General features: G+C 41.3%; 1 protein-coding gene across 1 annotated transcript in view; it reads right to left on the bottom strand.

Moving 5' to 3' along the window:
* LOC310777843 (ephrin type-A receptor 6-like) overlaps positions 1–22,889 on the bottom strand; it is a gene marked incomplete at both ends in the record, with an annotated part of 350,777 nt that overhangs the window by 80,840 nt on the left and 247,048 nt on the right. The gene's annotated exons all lie outside the window — the stretch shown is intronic.

A 22,889-nucleotide genomic window follows, 5' to 3' on the forward strand; every position in this document is an offset into this window, starting at 1 on the left:
TGTAGTGGTGGAAGCTGGGTGTCGTGGTCGAAGCTGGGAGTAGTGGTGGAAGCTGGGTGTAGTGGTGGCAGCTGGGTGTAGTGGTGGCAGCTGGGTGTAGTGGTGGCAGCTGGGTGTCGCGGAGGCAGCTGGGTGTCGCGGTGGAAGCTGGGTGTAGTGGTGGAAGCTGGGTGTAGTGGTGGAAGCTGGGTGTCGTGGTGGAAGCTGGGTGTCGTGGAGGCAGCGGGGTGTCGTGGAGGCAGCTGGGTGTAGTGGTGGCAGCTGGGTGTCGTGGAGGCAGCTGGGTGTCATGGAGGCAGCGGGGTGTCGTGGAGGCAGCTGGGTGTCGTGGAGGCAGCTGGGTGTAGTGGTGGCAGCTGGGTGTCGTGGAGCCAACAGCTATTTCAATATCAGACTGTTGTTACGCTACATGCCACCAGAGGTTGCTGCTACTTCCTGGTAACAGCTCCTGACTCTGGCGTATGCACTTACTTACACGACCACAAGAGGTTGCATTCATAAACATCGGTCGTTTTAACCCACTTGATAATTGTCCAATGTTGTCGCTGTCATTGTGAGGAATGGCTGAGCTTAAAGGAGAACTTCACCGAAAAACAATGCTGATTTATTTTGTACATGATCTCGCACATATCCGAAAACTGTAAACAGTTTTGCAGACATTCATTTAGTTTGACAGTTATTGAGAGTTCATTTGAGTTCAAATTGATGCCAGTGATGTAATTTGTGCATGAATGACATCGCACGATTCCTCTATGTGGGTTATCACAGCCGCGGCGTGAAACCTCTCTCCCTTTCTCCAAGCTACATGGAGCATCTGAAAGCCATTAGAAGCACCAGTCAATTACGATGCCCAATGGATAGATTTTCCAGTCAAGCGTGGTTAAGCTCAACGCAAACTAATGCGGGGTCTTTAAATGAGCTTGACCTGCATATGATTTTAATTAGCTTTCCTGCCCTAAAGGCTTCCATTAACTGTTTCAAACTAATCAATAGAGCCTGTATTGATGCTGCGCCACAGCTTAAACAATGTGCTACTCCCCTGATTCACTGCTGATAGAGGGGGAGCGAAAGAGAGAGAGATGGAGAGGTAGAGAGAGATAAGAGAGAGAGGGAGAGATGGAGGGGGACAGAAGAGGGATAGATGGGAGAGAGAGAGGGAGATGGGAGAGAGATGAGAGAGATGGAGGGGGAGAGATAGAGGGGGAGAGAGGGAGGGAGAGAGAGGAAGGGGGAGATATGGGAAAGAGAGGGAGGGAGAGAGAGGAAGGGGGAGAGATGGGAAAGAGAGGGAGGGAGAGAGATGGGAAAGAGGGAGATGGCGGGGAGAGAGATGGTAGAGAGGGAGATGGAGGGGAGAGAGAGATGGAGGGAGAGAGATCCGAGAGAAAGGGAGGGAGAGACATGGAAGAGAGAATAGCAATATTCTGACTAACTCAGGAGATAAAGTGCTCAGTTCAGGTACACTCTGTGTGGATATCTCAGACCATTTCCCTGTTTTTCAATTTTCCCTTATAGAGGAAAAAAAGGAAAAACAATTTGCTGGTAAAGCTACTTACAGGAAATTTAATGGAAAAAATATGACTACATTTAAAAAACTAATTGATGGTCTATCCTGGGAGAGTGTGTATACCCAAACTGATGTAAACCGTGCATACCAAGCGTTTATTGAACCCTTTAATTCTATTCTTAATAAATGTTTTCCATTAGTTACAGCAAAGAAAGCCAGAAAGCAAGACCTTTCTAAGCCTTGGTTTACTAATGAGATTCAGAAGTCCTCAAAGAAAAAAGATTGTCTCTATAAGAAATTTGTACATAATCCCACTCCCCTGAACCAAATTAATTACAAAATGTATAAAAATAAATTTAATCATATTATTAGAGCAGCAAAGAAAAAATACTATAGTGAGAAATTTAAAGAATCCTCCAATAACATTAAAGAAACATGGTCAACTATTAAACAGCTTCTGAATAGGAAAAACACATTACTAAAACCACCAAGTCATTTTGTTGAAGCAGGGAAAACCATCACAAATCCTTATGAGATTGCATGTGGGTTTAATGATTTTTTTGTGAATGTGGGTCCCACTATTGGAGGAAAAATTCCTACCCCAAGCGGAAGCCCCCTTGACTATATTGATGGTTGTTTTTCTTCTTTTAGTAGCTTTGATCCTCCTGATTCAAATGAAATACTCAAAATTATAGATCAACTCAAACCATCAGCAGCAGGTCATGATGATATCAGAGCAACTCTTGTAAAAGAGGTAAAATATTCCATTATCAAACCACTAACCTTATAGTGATAGCCAAAGTCATTCCCATTTATAAAGCAGACGATCAAAGCGTTTTTACAAATTTTCGCCCAATCTCAGTATTACCATGTTTTTCGAAGATCCTTGAAAAACTTGTATACATTAGAACCCTCCATCACATAAATTCAAACAATATATTGTACAACCATCAATATGGCTTCCGGAAAAAACATTCAACATACATGGCTTTATTACACCTCATTGACCAAATTTCCTCTGCATTAGACAATAATGAGTTCGCATTGGGTATTTTCCTTGACCTGTCTAAAGCGTTTGATACGGTGAACCACGATGTCTTACTGTTAAAATTGTCCAGATATGGTTTTCAAGGTGATGTTTATAAATGGTTTAAGAGCTATGTTGTCAATAGAAGCCAATTTGTTTATTTTGGTAATTGTATGTCTAACAAAGCTGTTATGACTTGTGGTGTGGCACAAGGTTCAATTCTTGGCCCTTTATTATTTTTGATTTATATAAATGATCTTGCCGTTGTATCTAGCTCTATATCTTCTATTTTATTTGCAGATGACACTAATCTTTTTCTTTCCCATAAGCACTTTAAAACCCTCATTACTGAAGCTAACTCTGGACTCCTTGCCTATTCAAAATGGTTTCAATTAAACAAATTGTCTTTAAACGTAAAGAAAACAAATTATATAATCTTTGCTGGCAGGAAGAAATTTGATGATGCTAAAGTATTTATTGAAGGAATAGAAATCCAGAGAGTATATTCCACTCGCTTCCTGGGGGTAATTGTTGACGAAAAATGCTCCTGGAAAGAACACATTGATTTGGTGTCAAAAAAAATGTCTAAATCTGTGGGAATTATCAGAAAAGTCCACAAATACCTCAACAGATCCGGTATATTAATGTTATATTATAGTCTTGTATATCCATACCTAACTTATTGCAATATTCTATGGGCCAGCACTTATCCTACATACCTACATAAACTACATTTAATTCAGAAACGTTTTATTAGAATAGCCACTAGTTCCAAGTCCACAGTCACATCTGCCCCCTTATTTTCTAAATTAAAAATATTGACTGTTTATAACATAAACATTGTGGAAACATGTATTTTTCTTTTCAAGGTTCAGTATCAGGGTCACACACTTCCATATCATTTTCAACAATATTTTCTTAAAAACTCAAACATTCACTCCAGAACTACTAGACAATCTAAGTTCCTGCATATTCCACTTTGTCGTACCACCAGAGGGCAGTTATCCATCAAATACAAAGGTGTTATCCTATGGAACAACTATATCCACCTGATGGACAGCTCACCCTCCCTACCCGTCTACAAAAGAAAACTAAAAGAACATCTGTCCTCAATGGAATTGTGTTAATTTTTCTTCTGTTGCCATTGTAATTTTTATTTCTTTTGATGTATTGGTCAATTAAGTCTTGTTTATTTTGTTTTATTTTTTATTTTTTTGTACTATCTATGTATTATTATCTGTACTATCTCCTTGGTTATAATATATATATCTTTTAGAAATATATATAAATATATATTTTTTACATGGTGAGGTTCTCGATAAGCCCTTCTAGGGTTTCTTACCTCTCCAAGCACTGAAATGTATTGTATTTTATTAATTTCCCCTCCAGGTGAAATACACTTGGCATGTATTGTCTTTACAGTGCAAAAATCAATAAAAAAAAAAAAAAAAGGAGGAAGAGAGAGATGGAGGGAGAGAGAGGGATGGATAGAGAGGGAGGGAGAGAGATGGGAGAGAGAGGGTCCACAAGCGTACACATGTTTACAACAAGTCATATCTGTATCAATATGCCTGTGTCCTTTCTAGGTGTCTGCTTGTTTCTCTTGCAGCCTTTTAATGGATACTGCTCTTTCGGATGCATCTCATCGCATTACATTTTACTGGAACACACGCATGCACAGACCTAGTGCATGGACGCGTGCACACACACACCTCTCTAAAATCTAAAGGAAAAGAACCCTAAGGAATGGTGGGATTTTGTAAATAAAGGCCTAGGACGAGCTACACCATCAGATGGGAAAATAAGAATACAGGGAGTAGAAGATAATAAAGTTGCAGAAGATCTAAACAACTTCTTTGCACAATCATGGACTAAAACCCCACCTTATTATATCTTGCCTTTACCGAAACCTCCCAACACAGAGTGACCTCTGTAGCATAGGCCGAGTAAAACAAGCTCTCATCCGGCTCAACCCCCGAAAAGCAAGTGGGCCTGATGGCATCCCAAACTAAACTACCGTCACTAAGAGAGGACGCAGAGGATCTTGCCCCTGTCATTGCACATCTGATGAACTGCTCTTACCAATAAGGGATTTTTCCTGAGGCCTGGAAACAGTCAAATGTTTGCCCCATACGTAAAGGCCCGAACGCGGCTCAGTCACAGAATGGCGACCTATTTCCTTAACATCCTGTGAAGGAAAAATTCAAGAAAGGTTCGTCATGAGGAAGCTCATGCCCACAATTCCTGCTGTGTGTAAAAATCTATATGCATAATCTACCTCTGCACAGCACAACATCAGCATTGGTCAGAGCAACACACACCTGGCTCACTGAAACTGCGGCTGAACCAATGGTGAGAGTACTGTTAGCCGACATGTCCAAGGCATTTTTTTTTTTTTTTTTTTTTTTTTTAAATGTCCATTTATTTATTTTCTAGTAAAGTACATAAAACAAACTTCACAAACATACCTTGGCTTTTATAGAGCATTTGCCTAAGAATTCAAATGAAATGCTTTGACAGAATCTGTCAAATGTCCAAGGCATTTGATCCAGTTGATCACACGATTTTAATGCAAAACATACTGGACCTAGAACTGTGTCCAGCTCTGACAGCTTGGCTATATAGCTACATCATAGAACTCTGTCCAGCTCTGACAGCTTGGCTATATAGCTACATCATAGAACTGTGTCCAGCTCTGACAGCTTGGCTATATAGCTACATCATAGAACTCTGTCCAGCTCTGACAGCTTGGCTATATAGCTACAATATAGGGAGGAGACGACAAGTGGTGGCAAATGGTACTCACAGCTCCTGGACTGAGGTAACATCTGGAGTGCCACAAGGGGGAGTTGCTTCCCCATACCTCTTTCTTCTCTACATGGCCACCCGTGATGCTGTGTTCATGGACACACTAGATGTGGGATATGCCGATGACATTGGGCTGTCCAGACCAATCCCCCTATCCAACATCATGACTGACACATCAATGCGCCAGGAGGCACAGAGGTTAGATCAGTGATCCTCACTATTTCTTCGATGAGAGCCGCACTGGCAGGACAAAGTCAATAGGAGAGCCACTTTTACCGCTAAACACCAAAAGCCACGCCAACCAAGCACATCTGCCTACCATTTTTTTGTGTTTTATTGTTTTCCACACACACACACACACACACACACACACACACACACACACACACACACACATATATATATATATATACCAGTTTCCCCTAGAAAATCTTTCAGGCCTGGAGGGATTTCGAAACGTACCCCGACCGCAACGGTGGGGGCCCTCGTTGGCGACGCTAAAGTTTTAGCTAACCTGTTCACATCTATGTTCGCAATGGCATCGCAAGTATCATCATACTATTATGGGATGCAATGCGAACAGTTGTATTATGGGATGTGCGTTTCCCAGGCAACGACACACGTTGACACGTTTTGGAACAGCGCTGCACGCTGGCACAATACTCCTAAAAGCAAAATGCTTATTGTTTTGAATGATTTGGCACCTTCTATTACTGTCAACACCAGTATTGTTGTATTGTAATAATATGTCATAAAGGTTCATTGAATTTTTGGGGAGAGCAGGAAAAAAAAAGAAAAAGAAAATGCAATTTCTTAGAGCCGCCCACGAAAGCTTCGAGAGCCGGCAGCGTCTCGCGAGCCGCGCAATGAGGGACTAGGGGTTAGATGAATGGGCAGCGAAGAACGGCTACTGACTGCCTTTCCGAAGCCCTGCCACTCCGAACGTTAACTTCCATTATTCGGACTGGCGGTCGTTCACCTTAGAAGCCGCAATGCCGACCTTAGGTTTAGGCGTGGGGGTGGGAGAGGTTAGGTTTTGGGTTAGGGTCTGGGGGAGGTTAGGTTTAGGCATGGGGGGAGGTTAGGTTTGGCGTGAAAAACGGGGAATATAGAACCCGGGGAACATAGACATGATCCCTTTCTGAGTGCCGATATTTCGGAGTGGCAGAACGTCGGAGTGGCAGCACGTCGGAGTGGCAGCATGTAACCGCGAAGAACAAGATGCTGCTAAATGGGCAGAAATCAGTAGAACTGCAAATATGCTTTGCACGGGACCCACCACAACTTCCCCCTCTGATGCTGGGGGGACTAGAGGTACCAACCTCCCCCCTCTGATGCTGGGGGGACAAGAGATACCAACCTCCCCCTCTGATGCTGGGGGGACAAGAGGTACCAACCTCCCCCTCTGATGCTGGGGGGACAAGAGGTACCAACCTCCCCCTCTGATGCTGGGGGGACAAGAGATACCAACCTCCCCCTCTGATGCTGGGGGGACAAGAGGTACCAACCTCCCCCCTCTGATGCTGGGGGGACAAGAGGTACCAACCTCCCCCTCTGATGCTGGGGGGACAAGAGGTACCAACCTCCCCATCTGATGCTGGGGGGACAAGAGGTACCAACCTCCCCCTCTGATGCTGGGGGGACAAGAGGTACCAACCTCCCCCTCTGATGCTGGGGGGACAAGAGGTACCAACCTCCCCCTCTGATGCTGGGGGGACAAGAGGTACCAACCTCCCCCTCTGATGCTGGGGGGACAAGAGGTACCAACCTCCCCCTCTGATGCTGGGGGGACAAGAGGTACCAACCTCCCCCTCTGATGCTGGGGGGACAAGAGGTACCAACCTCCCCCTCTGATGCTGGGGGGACAAGAGGTACCAACCTCCCCCTCTGATGCTGGGGGGACAAGAGGTACCAACCTCCCCCTCTGATGCTGGGGGGACAAGAGGTACCAACCTCCCCCTCTGATGCTGGGGGGACAAGAGATACCCGTTGTGCAGTCAACCAAATATCTTGGCTTTCACCTAGATTCAAAGCTCAGTGGAGACATGCACATTGAGAAAGCAGTAAAGAAAGCCTGCAAACGGCTTCATAACGTCACCGTCATGGCAAGACATGGACTATCTGCAGATGAGCTCATCACAGTTTACACCAGGGGTTCCCAACCTTTTTTGTGCCAAGGACCGGGAGATACATGGGAAAAAAAGTTGCGGACCGGTTGTCAATTTTAGTTTTAGTTACATAATATATTTACTCACCAGGTGGTGACAAAGGGTAAATAACAGCCTTTTCATCTGTCAATAAAGACACTTTCACAATTATGCACAGTGATTTGATTTCAGCCTATATAATTTCTAAAAGTAGATATTAATGATCAAACATTTCCATTTATGTAGCCTACAGTATTTATGTTTTTGTTTCAACTACAAACATAAATAAACATCAACTTGGAACTACCTGCAAAATCATCAGAAGGAGAGCTGGACACATCTCATAAGCTCTACCCTCACTCCAGACCAGGAGGGAGGAGGCTGCTGTGATGTCCTGCATGTCCTGCATGTTCTGCATGTCCCTTATCAAGGGACATGCAGAAACCACAACATTCTCCGGATGACCTGTTACCATCAACACGAGGCACCTCCCATACGGAAGAGGCATATATACACATATATGGACATACATCCACACAAGGTCCACATATATGTCACCATACATGTACATGTATGCACTTTGCATACAAACCCACCTGAGATATATGCATATATATGTGAGGATCATATATGTGATCCAAATATAAATTGACATATATGATCATATAGGCAATTAACATATATGAGTACTCCCATACATGTGATCATATATGCTCATGTAAGTAATGGACATATAGGATTATTCTAGCATATGTTTAGATATATGTACATATAAGCAATTAACATATAAGAATATTTCTACATATTTCCGCATATATGCAAATACAAGCAACACACATATATGTTATTCTCTTGCATATCAATATATGTGTGCATATGAGCATTAAACATATATGATTATTATTACGTATGTCAACATATATGCTCATATAATCAATTAACATATGCGGATGTTCGCATACATGTAATCATATATGTTTGTGTAAGCATTGAACATATAGGGTTAAACTTACATATGTCTACACATATGTGCATATCAGCAATTAACATATAAGAATTTACTTACATATGTAAGCATGTATGCTCATATAAGCAATTAACATATATGAGTATTCTCATACATGTGATCATATATGTTAATGCAAGTAATGGACATACAGGGTTATTCTTGCATATGTTTAGATATATGTACATATAAGCAATTAACATATAAGAATATTTCTACATATTTCCGCATATATGCAAATGCAAGCAACACACATATATGTTATTCTCTTGCATATCAAAATATGTGTGCATATGAGCATTCAACATATATGATTGTTATTACGTATGTCAACATATATGCTCATATAATCAATTCACATATGCGGATGTTCGCATACATGTAATCATATATGTTTGTGTAAGCATTGAACATATAGGGTTAAACTTACATATGTCTACACATATGTGCATATCAGCAATTAACATATAAGAATTTACTTACATATGTAAGCATGTATGCTCATATAAGCAATTAACATATATGAGTATTCTCATACATGTGATCATATATTTGCATGCAAGTAATGGACATACAGGGTTATTATTGCATATGTTTAGATATATGTACATATAAGCAATTAACATAAGAATATTTCTACATATTTCTGCATATATGCAAATGCAGCAAAACACGTATATGTTATTCTCTTGCATATCAAAATATGTGTGCATATAAGCATTAAACATATATGATTATTATTACGTATGTCAACATATATGCTCATATAATCAATTAACATATGCGGATGTTCGCATACATGTAATCATATATGTTTGTGTAAGCATTGAACATATAGGGTTAAACTTACATATGTCTACATATATGTGCATATCAGCAATTACCATATAAGAATTTACTTACATATGTAAGCATGTATGCTCATATAAGCAATTAACATATATGAGTATTGTCATAAATGTGATCATATATGTTCATGCAAGTAATGGACATACAGGGTTATTCTATTATGTTTAGATATATGTACATATAAGCAATTAACATATAAGAATGTTTCTACATATTTCTGCGTATATGCAAAAACAAGCAACACACATATATGTTATTCTCTTGCATATCAAAATATGTGTGCATTTAAGCATTAAACATATATGATTATTATTACGTATGTCAACATATATGCTCATATAATCAATTAACATATGCGGATGTTCGCATACATGTAATCATATATGATTGTGTAAGCATTAAACATATATGGTTAAACTTACATATGTCTACACATATGTGCATATCAGCAATTAACATATAAGAATTGACTTACATATGTAAGCATGTATGCTCATATAAGCAATTAACATATGAGTATTCTCATACAAGTGATCATATATGTCCATGCAAGTAATGGACATACAGGGTTATTCTTGCATATGTTTATATATATGTACATATAAGCAATTAACATATAAGAATATTTCTACATATTTCCGCATATATGCAAATACAAGCAACACACATATCTGTTATTCTCTTGCATATCAAAATATTTGTGCATATAAGCATTAAACATATATGATCATTATTACGTATGTCAACATATATGCTCATATAATCAATTAACATATGCGGATGTCCGCATACATGTAATCATATATGTTTGTGTAAGCATTGAACATATAGGGTTAAACTTACATATGTCTACATATATGTGCATATCAGCAATTAACATATAAGAATTTACATACATATGCAAGCATGTTTGCTCATATAAGCAATTAACATATGAGTATTCTCATACATGTGATCATATATGTTCATACAAGTAATGGACATACAGGGTTATTCTCGCATATGTTTAGATATATGTACATATAAGCAATTAACATATAAGAATATTTCTACATATTTCCACATATATGCAAATACAAGCAACACATGTTATTCTCTTCCATATCAAAATATGTGTTCGTATAAGCATTAAACATATATGATTACTATTATGTATGTCAACATATATGCTCATATAATCAGTTAACATATGCGGATATTCTCATACATGTAATCATATATGTTTGTGTATGCATTGAACATATAGGGTTAAACTTACATATGTCTACATATATGTGTATATCAGCAATTAACATAGAAGACTTTACTTACATATGTCAGCAGGTATGCTCATATAAGCAATTAACATATATGAGTATTCTCATACATGTGATCATCTATGTTCATGTAAGTAATCCAGGGTGCAGCAGAGAGACTGGTTGGAGGGGGCGTGAACATTTCTCCAGAATTTGCATGGAAGTCCCATGATGCATTTGGGGCAGAGATTAGGGATCTAATATGGTTAATAACTCCACAGGATTTAATTTATGAAGCTTTTAAATTATATATTTGGATCAGCTTTACGATGAGCTTCTAAATCATATATAATATATAATGTTTACACTAAAACCATAATATAGACTATGGGGCATTTTAATGACTCCACTGTCAAAAAACCCTTATTTTTCAATCTCATGCACACTGGACAAACCTTGAAAATATCCAATAGTGCTGGAAGTCTTGCACAAAACTAACCATTTTTATGGTGGGTTTCACTTCTGAGATGATGGAAAATTATATTTCTTTTAATTAAGAGATATGTGTTTTGATTCCATACATGTTCAAATATTGTGATATATATGCACATATATCCTGGATATATGTATTAACCATATATGCCTGTATAGTGTCAATGCATACAAATGTACATATAATTAATTGCCATATGTGTCCATATACAATCTATACATGTATGCACATATATAATTATATAGGACAAACATATATGGACCATATATGAAACGTTCCAATTCCATACATGTTCATATATTGTGATATATATGCACATATATGCACATCTATCCTGGATATATAGGTGGATATATGTCGAATACAGATAAATACATACAGTTATACACAGGTAATAGTCATATATGTTCATATAAAATAAAACATATGTATGTATAGTTATTATTCATATATAGTTATATATGTATTAACCATATATGCCCGTATACTGTCAATGCATACAAATGTACATATAATTAATTGCCATATGTGTCCATATACAATCTATACATGTATGCACATATATAATTATAAAGGACAAACATATATGGACCATATATGAAACGTTCCAATTCCATACATGTTCATATATTGTGATATATATGCACATATATGCACGCATATCCTGGATATATAGGTGGATATATGTCGAATACAGGTAAATACATACAGTTATACACAGGTAATAGTCATATATGTTCATATAAAATAAAACATATATGTATGTATAGTTATTATTCATATATAGTTTTATATGTATTAAGCATATATGTCCGTATAGTGTCAATGCATACAAATGTACATATAATTAATTACCATATGTGTCCATATACAATCTATACATGTATGCACATATATAATTATATAGGACTAACATATATGGACCATATATGAAACGTTCCAATTCCATACATGTTCATATATTGTGATACATATGCACATATATGCACATATATCCTGGATATATATGTGGATATATGTCGAATACTTATATGAACATATACTACATGTATGTTTACTACATATATGTGTATATATGCCTCTTCCGTATGGGCTGCACTGCCAGGACACTCAGAAACCAGCACAAGCTGGCTGAACTGAACGCCAGAACCAACAGGCTGAGGAACTCAACTCTACACACTGCAGTTAGGCTGTACAATGAGACACTTTAAACATTGACCAGTTAACTAACTTGAAAAAAAGAAAAAAAAATGTTTATTTTAAATTTACTTTGGATCTTGTTCTTATTGTTATACCTGCCTCTTGCTGCTCTGGGTAGATCCCTCATACTGTATTGCTTGCTACACTGACTGCTTGCCTTGCCTGCCTTTACTACCTTTATTCTGTAATTGTCTGTAATTCTGTTTTTCAGTGGGCCTTTGGGTACCACTGCAAGCATGAATTAATAAAATCTAATAAAATAAAACACACACACACACACACATTCAATTCAATTCAATTCAATACCATTCAGCTCAATTCAATTCAATGGCCGTCTTTATTTGGTAGGCTATGTGCTTGAGAAGGACTTCATAGTGGCTAGGGACCCGGGGGAATGAATGAGTGAATTGAACTAATCTCCAACGCCACTGGGACCTTAAGTAATCATATGGAGCAATGTCACATTCATAGTCTCTGTGTGTGTGTGTGTGTGTGTGTGTGTGTGTGTGTGTGTGTGTGTGTGTGTGTGTGTGGTGACTTGGGGTCTTCTCTTGGGGACTATCATTGCCTTTCATTAACATTGGAGGTCATTCCCAGTGCATCGTGGGTCATCTGCTTGTTACTACGGCCCTCGAGTGTAAACACTGATGCCACGGAGACATGACAGAGGTCAAATACCCCGTCGGATCTAAAGTCTTTACACCCTAATTACACAGAGATGTTAAAGTCAACTCAATAAGCCACTGGTCTGTCTGGTTGAACTCAATCGAGCTGGGTTAAAGTGATATTGTTGTCCAATAAGCATTGACCTCTGCGTTATTCCCAGGGGGCAAGCTCAGGCTCGGACAGATGAGGCCGGGGAAGTGATACTAAAAGCTGTAGTTCCTCGAATGGCCACTTGAGGCCGGCTCCAAAGCAATGAAAAACCAATGGGTGAGGTCACGCCGACTCCATCCATTTTTTTAACAGTCTATGGTTATTTGCCCAAGACACAGCCACTTCTCTCTGTGTGTGTGTGTGTGTGTGTGTGTGTGTGTGTGTGTGTGTGTGTGTGTGTGTGTGTGTGTGTGTGTGTGTGTGTGTGTGTGTGTTTGTTATGTATGTGTGGGCAGGTACCACATGTATCAGTTACACTGATACATTATATGTGGCCAATATTGGCTTTGGGTATAATGCAGCTTGATTGGTTGCATTTTTAATAGATCAATACACTGCTTGACTAACGGAAGCCTTTCAAGTAACAATGCCATGAGAAATGACTTCTCACCAAATTCTCAATGTCATAACAGACACATATCTTACAATCAATGCCAAACAAACTGACAATATCCTGTTATTTTTACTGACTGGGAAATGCCATGTAGTAGTGGTTAGTTCATTGTATACCAATAGGCGTATATACACGTTCCAATCAATAACACTAACACAGATTTCTGATTTGTCCCTCCCATTTTACAAAACCTACAACTTCACAATGACATGAGTGGTGAAAGCCCACATTCCTTTTCTTAAAGGGATACGCCAACATTTTGAGATTTTAAACCATTTGCCATATTGCCGATATAAAAACTAGAATGTAAATGCCTTTATCTTCACTCTGCGTGCAGTACAAACAAAAAGTAAAATACACATTCCAACAGTGCCAGAAACACTCACATGTACATGTTGTGACTCGTGTACTCACCACACGATGAAATAATAATCCAAAGTTCAAACGGTAATTTTGGTAGTCAATCCACACACCGAGAACTAACAAAGAGTAACAGAACTAACACAGTATCACCAAAGTGACTTCCTCGTTTGCCATGCGCTGTACTGATGACTGCACACAGCACATGCGCCTCATGATGAGGCTGTTGGAATGTGTATTTTAGGCAACTGAACGGGAGTAGGCAAAAGTACCATAGACTGCCATTATGGCAATATGGCAAATGGCCTAAACTCTCAAAAATGTTGGCGTATCCCTTTAAGACAACACTGACATGAATGGTAAAAGCCCACTTTCCTTTTCTTTTCTTTTCCCCCCAGATTTTTCCCCATTTTCGCTCCAATTGTACTTGGCCAATTTATCCCTCTGCTGCCCCGGTCGCTGCTCCACACTCTGCCGATCTGGGGAGAGCCGTAGACTAGCACCATGCTTCCTCCGACACATGCACAGTTGCCAGCAGCTTCTTTTCACCTGACAGGGGGAGCTTCACCGGCAGGACGCAGCACGTGGGAGGATCACGCTTTTGCCACCAGTACCCTTCCGCCCCGATCAGGCGCCGACCAGAGGAGGCGCTAGTGCCCGGTTTCATTTTCTTATGACACTATGTTGCCGTATAGGAGGCTGGAATTTATTCATTTTGAACTTTGAAGTATACGAAATTTGATGCAGCTCAAGATACATCATGTCCCATGACACCTATTATAGTGGGAAGTGGGAACTACTACAGAAATGGTTTTGAGTACTCTGCAAGGTGTTTATATGTACGAGCAAAGGGGGCAGAAGTAGTAGTAGATGGTCTCTAGTTTATTATTATAATAGTTTTTCTGTATGAAAATGGTCAAATTTAAAGAATGGCACAAAATATCAATCCCCAAATATCTGTATTGGCCTTCAAAAGACATCTTTTTCTACTGAAAACTAATTTCCCCACGGGGACAATAAAGTATCGACTACCATATTGACAGCGCCTATATCAGTACAGTAATGCACGTCTCTCCATCCACTCCACAGTGTACCTACAGTAGTTTCGCATTCTCTCCTCCACTCCCCTATCTCCATGCAAAGTGCTGCAATTTGCTGCCCAAACACCAAGAGCAATCTCTCTCCCCACAATACAATATTATAATATAATAATATGTGAGCTTTTTCCTTTTCCAGACAGAGGCATATTGTCTCAGTCTGTAGTCTCAGGAAGTAAAAATGGATGCGACCCCTCTGACACTAAATAGCTGTCAACCGCATCTAAACTGGGACAGTTTCTGCTCTCTCCCTCGGTACACCTGCAACCCCGCTCTTTCCGCGCTGTGGTGGCTGTCTTTAGTCTGAGAGCAGAAAAAAGCTCCTTAGACTCCTTAGCCCCATCCAGATGGTGGCTACAGCATTTATCATGTGTATCTGCTGAGCGCAGGGAGTTAACAGGTAATTAAAACCATCAGTCACGCAACAAAAGCAGCGCTCGCGGAGGGAGAGTCGGAAAGAGACCTTCTTTAATGACTTCCGAGCTATTTCCAGCCTCTATTTGTGGGTTTGAGGTGTGGTCAGAGTGAGAGAGAGAGAGGAGAGGAGGGCGTTCTCCCTCTCTTAACAGGAAGGGGAAAGTGAGAAACAAGTAAAGTAAACAAATACATATATATTAAAGGGGACACAAATCAAAGAAACCCAGTCAGACCCAGTGAAGGTTTGGCTTTTGATGGTCTGACTTCCCATTGTCTTTCCATTTTGAAAACAACGGCCACGAAAAGTTCAATACACTCTGTTAAAAGCAGCTTACTTTCACACACGCAATCACATTTACAACATTTTTTCAAAGTAAAGCGATCACAGACAGGACAAATCAGTAAACAATAAGCACAAACAGTCTGCCAAACAGACCAACTGCCTCTCCAGCTCTGACTCCCAGGTGTCATCTGCATTAACGCATGCTTAAGTTTATTCACCTTATTCTTTGCCCACACATGGACGCTTCCGCATTACGTCATTCCGTAATAGTATTTCCGTTTTGACTTGCGAAAAACTCCGCAGGCAAGATGGCTGCGCACACTCCGCATCTAAACTGGCAGAATTACTCCGCCTAAACTAACATATCTTGGCCAATACGTATGTAACATGCAAAATAAAACAACCCGTAATATCTTAATTTTATGTAGAATGCAGAGGATATGTAACTGTTTAGTTAAACTTGCATTCCAGGAATATTGTGCTCTTAAGATGACGTTAGTGGAGTCGAGGCTGTTGCGTCCTGAAACCCACTAGCGTAACCTATGTGCGATTCGAAATAACGCATCCGAGATAGAAACGTTATGAATATAGCCACGTTATAAACAACAAACTAACGCTGGTGATCCGTATGGAAACAGTGTTACTCGAAATGGTTAAAAGTTATTATCAATTTGGTCATTCAGTGGCATTTTACTGCCATATAACATAACTAACTAGTGGCTAACCACAGAAGCCACAGAAGGCAACTAGCGCTGAACCGGAAGAACAAATACGTTTGCGTTGAACGCGGAAGAGAGAAAAAGTGGGCGTGGTGAATAAGGTGAATAGGTCCATACAACCAACTCTCATTACTTGTCTCCCCTCAAGAGCCAATTTGGTCTCCCCAAACTGAAAACGAATGTGGACACAGAAGGAATGAAAGTAGGGGTGCAGCTAACGATTATCTTCATTATCAATTAGGGCTGTCCCAAACGATTATTTTCTTATCGATTAATCTAACGATTATTTTTTTGATTAGTCGATTAATCTAACGATTATTATTATTTATTTATTTTTATTATATAACAATACATTTACCCAAAACAAATAAATAACCAAAAACTTCTCAATTTCAGTATTTTATTTAACCATCTCATTCTCTTTAACAGTCCAACATAAAATCTAAATAAAATTAAAGCAAGAGCTTGTCCTCAAATAAAATGAATATAGTGCAATTCAAAATAAAATAGTAGAATAAATAAAATTCAAGTCACTTTCAGGAGGAATACCAAAAACATTGTGCAATGTCAACTGAGTTTAGCAGCAGTCCAACATAAAATCATCATCTTACAGTACAATGGTGTGCAAAATTGATCATCATGATTCATCACTGTATGTATGAACCCTTTCCCTAAACTGAGGAGGATCAGTATTTTTACAGGACATGGATTTATTTAATCACTGGAGTAATGTGCAGCTAACAGTCACAGACGTAACAATGGTCTGTAACGTTAGTTTTGATCTTACATGGCCGTGAACGTAAACAGAAGAATGTAAACAGCCGAATAGCACTGTTAAATGATGCACGCAGTAAATTAACGTGAGCAGCAACATACTAACAATGGTCTGTACTCTGTAACGTTACTTTATTCAATTGTCTACATGTTAGCCATGAAAGCAAACGGAAATATGTACGTTAACGTTAAACGGCCGAATAACACCGTTAAATGGTGTAATGTTATGTTCGCTGCGGTGCAGAAATTACTTTCAACATGACGGTGATAGGCTGTATTCAGCCCGCAAACCGGAGTACGTTATAACGTTATAAATATAGTCACGACGTTAACAACTAACCAATGCTGGGGGTCCGTATGGAAAGTGGAAATCGAAATGGTTAAAAGTAAAATCAATTTGGTCATTCAGTGGCATTTTACTGCCATGTAAAGTAACGACAAGTAACAGTTAGCCGCTAACATTAGCCACACAATTTTTCTTTTGTCACGATTTTGACGCGTCGAGGCACGTAGCGTGCGTCGACGTAATTACGTCGTCGATGTCATCGATTATTTTCTCCACTAATCGATTAGTCATTTGGTCTATAAAATGTCATAAAATGGTGAAAAACATCCTCAAATCTCTTCTTTTGTCTTGACCAACAGTCCACAACCCAAAGATAATCCGTTTACTGATTGTAGTGTTTTTTCCTCTTAAAAATTAGTCGAAACAAGCTGTAAATGAAAGACAGAAAGGAGATAGAGCAGTGTCTTGTCTGTTGTCATGTTGAAGGCACCCTGAGGTCCTGTCTTTAATAGGGTGCTGGTTGGCCACTTAATGTGGCTGTGGAGAGGCAGTGACATGTGGGAGAGGTCCTACCGGCCTCACAATCAATACTTACTGTATCTGGCCTCCGCTCGCTCTCCCCACAACCCATTAACCAGATGACGGAAGTCTTTCCCTCCCTCCCTGTCCTCTCACACCCTGTCCTGCTCCTCTCACACCCTGTCCTGCTCCTCTCACACCCTGTCTGTCCTCTCACACCCTGTCTGTCCTCTCACACCCTGTCCTGCTCCTCTCACACCCTGTCTGTCCTCTCACACCCTGTCCTGCTCCTCTCACACCCTGTCCTGCTCCTCTCACACCGTGTCTGTCCTCTCACACCCTGTCTGTCCTCTCACACCCTGTCTGTCCTCTCACACCCTGTCTGTCCTCTCACACCCTGTCCTGCTCCTCTCACACCCTGTCCTGCTCCTCTCACACCGTGTCTGTCCTCTCACACCCTGTCTGTCCTCTCACACCCTGTCTGTCCTCTCACACCCTGTGCTGCTCCTCTCACACCCTGTCTGTCCTCTCACACCCTGTCCTGCTCCTCTCACACCCTGTCCTGCTCCTCTCACACCCTGTCTCTCCTCTCACACCCTGTCTCTCCTCTCACACCCTGTCTGTCCTCTCACACCCTGTCCTGCTCCTCTCACACCCTGTCCTGCTCCTCTCACACCCTGTCTGTCCTCTCACACCCTGTCTGTCCTCTCACACCCTGTCCTGCTCCTCTCACACCCTGTCTCTCCTCTCACACCTGTCTCTCCTCTCACACCCTGTCCTGCTCCTCTCACACCCTGTCTGTCCTCTCACACCCTGTCTCTCCTCTCACACCGTCTCTCCTCTCACACCCTGTCTGTCCTCTCACACCCTGTCCTGCTCCTCTCACACACTGTCTGTCCTCTCACACCCTGTCTGTCCTCTCACACCCTGTCCTGCTCCTCTCACACCCTGTCTGTCCTCTCACACCCTGTCCTGCTCCTCTCACACCCTGTCTCTCCTCTCACACCCTGTCTGTCCTCTCACACCCTGTCCTGCTCCTCTCACACCCTGTCTGTCCTCTCACACCCTGTCTCTCCTCTCACACCGTCTCTCCTCTCACACCCTGTCTGTCCTCTCACACCCTGTCCTGCTCCTCTCACACCCTGTCTGTCCTCTCACACCCTGTCCTGCTCCTCTCACATTCTGCTATCCTCTCACACCCTGTCTCTCCTCTCCCACCCTGTCTGTCCTCTCACACCCTGTCTCTCCTCTCCCACCCTGTCCTGCTCCTCTCACACTCTGCTATCCTCTCACACCCTGTCTGTCCTCTCACACCCTGTCCTGCTCCTCTCACACTCTGCTATCCTCTCACACCCTGTCTCTCCTCTCACACCCTGCTCTCCTCTCACACCCTGTCCTGCTCCTCTCACACCCTGTCTGTCCTCTCACACCCTGTCTCTCCTCTCACACCCTGTCTCTCCTCACACCCTGTCCTGCTCCTCTCACACCCTGTCTCTCCTCTCACACCCTGTCTGTCCTCTCACACCCTGTCTCTCCTCTCACACCCTGTCTCTCCTCTCACACCCTGTCCTGCTCCTCTCACACCCTGTCTGTCCTCTAACACCCTGTCCTGCTCCTCTCACACCCTGTCTCTCCTCTCACACCCTGTCTCTCCTCTCACACCGTGTCTCTCCTCTCACACCCTGTCTCTCCTCTCACACCCTGTCTCTCCTCTCACACCCTGTCTCTCCTCTCACACCCTGTCTCTCCTCTCACACCCTGTCTCTCCTCTCACACCCTGTCTCTCCTCTCTCACCCTGCCCTGCTCCCATGCTGTTATGCACTGACTTCTGGTTTGGCCTACAAAAATATCTCATTCCTGCGGCACTCTGTCTATTTAATATGTCTTATTTGAACACTTACAATGTACCTATAAACTCTAACTTTTAGTTGAGTGTCTCTTCAATGCCTCTTTGAACATAAACCGTCCTACGAGAGCTTTGAGTTAGACCTACTGTCATTCTGAATGGTTTGATGGAGTGAGGCCGATGCTACTTCATTTAAATGAACTCAACTGACAAAAGGCATCGGCGACTGATTCATCTAACAGTCAAAAGACAATGTGACTCCATTGTGGGGAGGAAATTCAACCTGGGGATTGAAGAGGGGTGGAAGGGGAGAAAACTTTAGTGATCATCCATCAGGATCACAGAACAATGAATCCAATCATTCTGTAGTAATGAGCTGATGCTTAAAAGAGTCCCCGGTGTGAAGTGGAGTGGATAGAGGGGAAAGGATCTGTGCAGAGGTGGGAGAGGTCTGGGCATAAATCATTTTGTACAGTAAAAAACAGCTCATCTCTTTGCCTTCAAACTCCCCACCATCATGACTGGCACATGCTGAATAGCAGTCCTGGGGACTATTGGAGCAGTTAAAGCATAACAGTTGTGCATTCTGTGATAAAAGCTTATCATTTGGTACACTTATAGCCAAAGGCATTCCAAACATAATTGATATGGGGGTATCATGAATTTAGAAGCAAAAAAATTGCCATTTTTGCAGCCTATGGAAAGTGTAACTGGAAGAAAGTTGTGTAGACTCATTTGATATGGATGGTGTCAAATCACACATTTCTTATGGTGAGGAATTCAAATTTGGAACTTTAGAATTTCTCAGAAACTTTCTTCCATCTCACAATTCAAGACTCAATATACGTAAGTGATTGCTATAACTGCCCAAACATAGCCTCTGAATTGTGAGATAGAAGGAAGCTTCTGAGCAATTCTAAAGTTCAAAATTTGAATTCCATCAATGGGCCATAGACTCAATCAATCACCATTGTGTTAACTCAGTTGGTGATAGTGACTTAATAGACATTTATTTACATGAAAATCTTTGAGACTATCACTTTAAAGAAATTACCAATGTACAAAATGACAAGAAGGTAATGCTTGAAATGTCTTATTGCGGCGCCAAAAGGCGTGGTGAAAAAAATTGGGTGCACCTAAAATTATGTGCTGGTGCAATTTAAAATGTAAAAAGTTAGTCTGGAGCACTGTGTTTACTAATATATTGCATCATCAGTCACTACTGGCAACAATTTGACACTGCTTCTATAAGTGACAGATGGACAGTTCGTGCGATAACGGACAGCCCGTGCCATAACGGACGGTAGGGCTGGGCGATATGGCCTCTAAAGAATATCGCAATGTTTTTCAGCTATATCGCGATACACGATATATATCTCGATATTTTTGAAATCTCTCATAAATGCTCAATTTAACCCTTCAGGGTTCATACACATTTTGACCAATGGATTTCCATGACTTTTGAGTTCTTAACCTGTATTTTATGCACACCTGGGGTAAAAAGAAGAAGAAAGAAAGGGCAGATGTAGTGAGCAAAGATGGATGATTTAATATTCCATAGCTCTGACCTAAGCAAATCTGACATCACTATTGTGATATAATATGATTGTTTTAGTAAAGTGTATCACTCAATAGTCAATACAAAAAATAATGGCTTTTATAGAACCGAAAGCCTACCTGCTTAGTCTGCAGATAAAACATAAAAGGCAATTTAGACTCTTATTGGCATGACGGCAACATATAAGCTGTCTGAATTTTGCATTGGGGCCAGTTCTATAGTGAGGCATGGAAAGCCTCACTATACGCCATCATATCTGTGTCGTCTCACTTTTGACTGAAAAATGATGCCTCTAGATTAAAGAAAAGACACTGTGATGATGTTGACTTTTATGTAAATGTGCGCATTCGTTTTCCTTATAGATTACGTTTAGATTATAGACTACGTTAGCTTCACGTTACCTTGCATGTAACGTTAGCGTTAGTTGCTTTTGGAGACACAAACCCTGGACGTTTCATTTTGAGTAATGCATGAGGTTCTCTATGGTTTACGCCAGCGCTGGGAGTATGAAGTGCTTTAAATGCGGGGATTTTGGTCACAATAAGCTTGTGGAGCGCTGCCTGCAACTGAACTAGGTAGCCACAACCAGCTAGCTAACGTTAGCCCCGTTAGCCCCTATCACAACAGCTAACGTTAACGCCAAACAAATCCGCTGTCTCCTCCCCATGTTTGGTTTAGCGTAACGCCAGCTCAGACTTTCCCCTAATCTCAGAAACCTTGCGGGACATGTATTGCAAATTGCAATAGTGGTTGTTTTGTTATAATTTGAAACAGTCAACAGTCACACTGGAGGCGGCCATGTTTTGCCTTGGTTGCTGGGGGCTGGTGACGGGTGTGTGATGCGGTTTGACGCGTTTGACGTATCCATGTGATTCCCCCTCCCTTGAGTGTGACAGAGCTCTCCCTTGAGAGGGAGAGCTGGCAAGAGGAAACGTGAAGCGAGTCATGCCGGCGGCTTAAGTTATAAACAATGCGTGACAATTATACTCGAATGTTCTCGATATAGTCATTTCTACATCTCACGTGGCACAGGCCGCGATACATCGAGTATATTCGAGATATCGCCCAGCCCTAACGGACGGACACACAAAGTCAGTTATAGAAGCGGCTGCACCGCTTGAAAACTTCTTCTAATGGCTTTCCGGCAGACTGGATGCCTTGCGGCACATTGCTGCCTCTCATAGAATATTACACAAATTCCAGACTCGGGTGTCCGCCCCCTCCTCAATGTTGCTCCCTCTGACTACCTCGCTCTCCTATTCAACCTCCGTGTTCTCAATTCCTCGTGGCCCTCGTGCCAGCACGTCAACCTCCCTCACTGCTCGACTGCCCTCCTAGGGTTTCCCCAACGCTATATGCCAGACAGCATGTGTGTTACTGATGACATATCTGGCTGCCTGCCGGCCACTGATGATGTAGTTTGCCCACAGGGTTGTGAGTCAGTCAGCCTTCCGAGTGATGTCACTCGAACAAGTGATGTCATCAGT

The sequence above is a fragment of the Poromitra crassiceps genome (assembly GCF_964638095.1).
Source record: "Poromitra crassiceps genome assembly, chromosome: 6".
In the NCBI taxonomy this organism is placed as follows: domain Eukaryota; kingdom Metazoa; phylum Chordata; class Actinopteri; order Beryciformes; family Melamphaidae; genus Poromitra; species Poromitra crassiceps.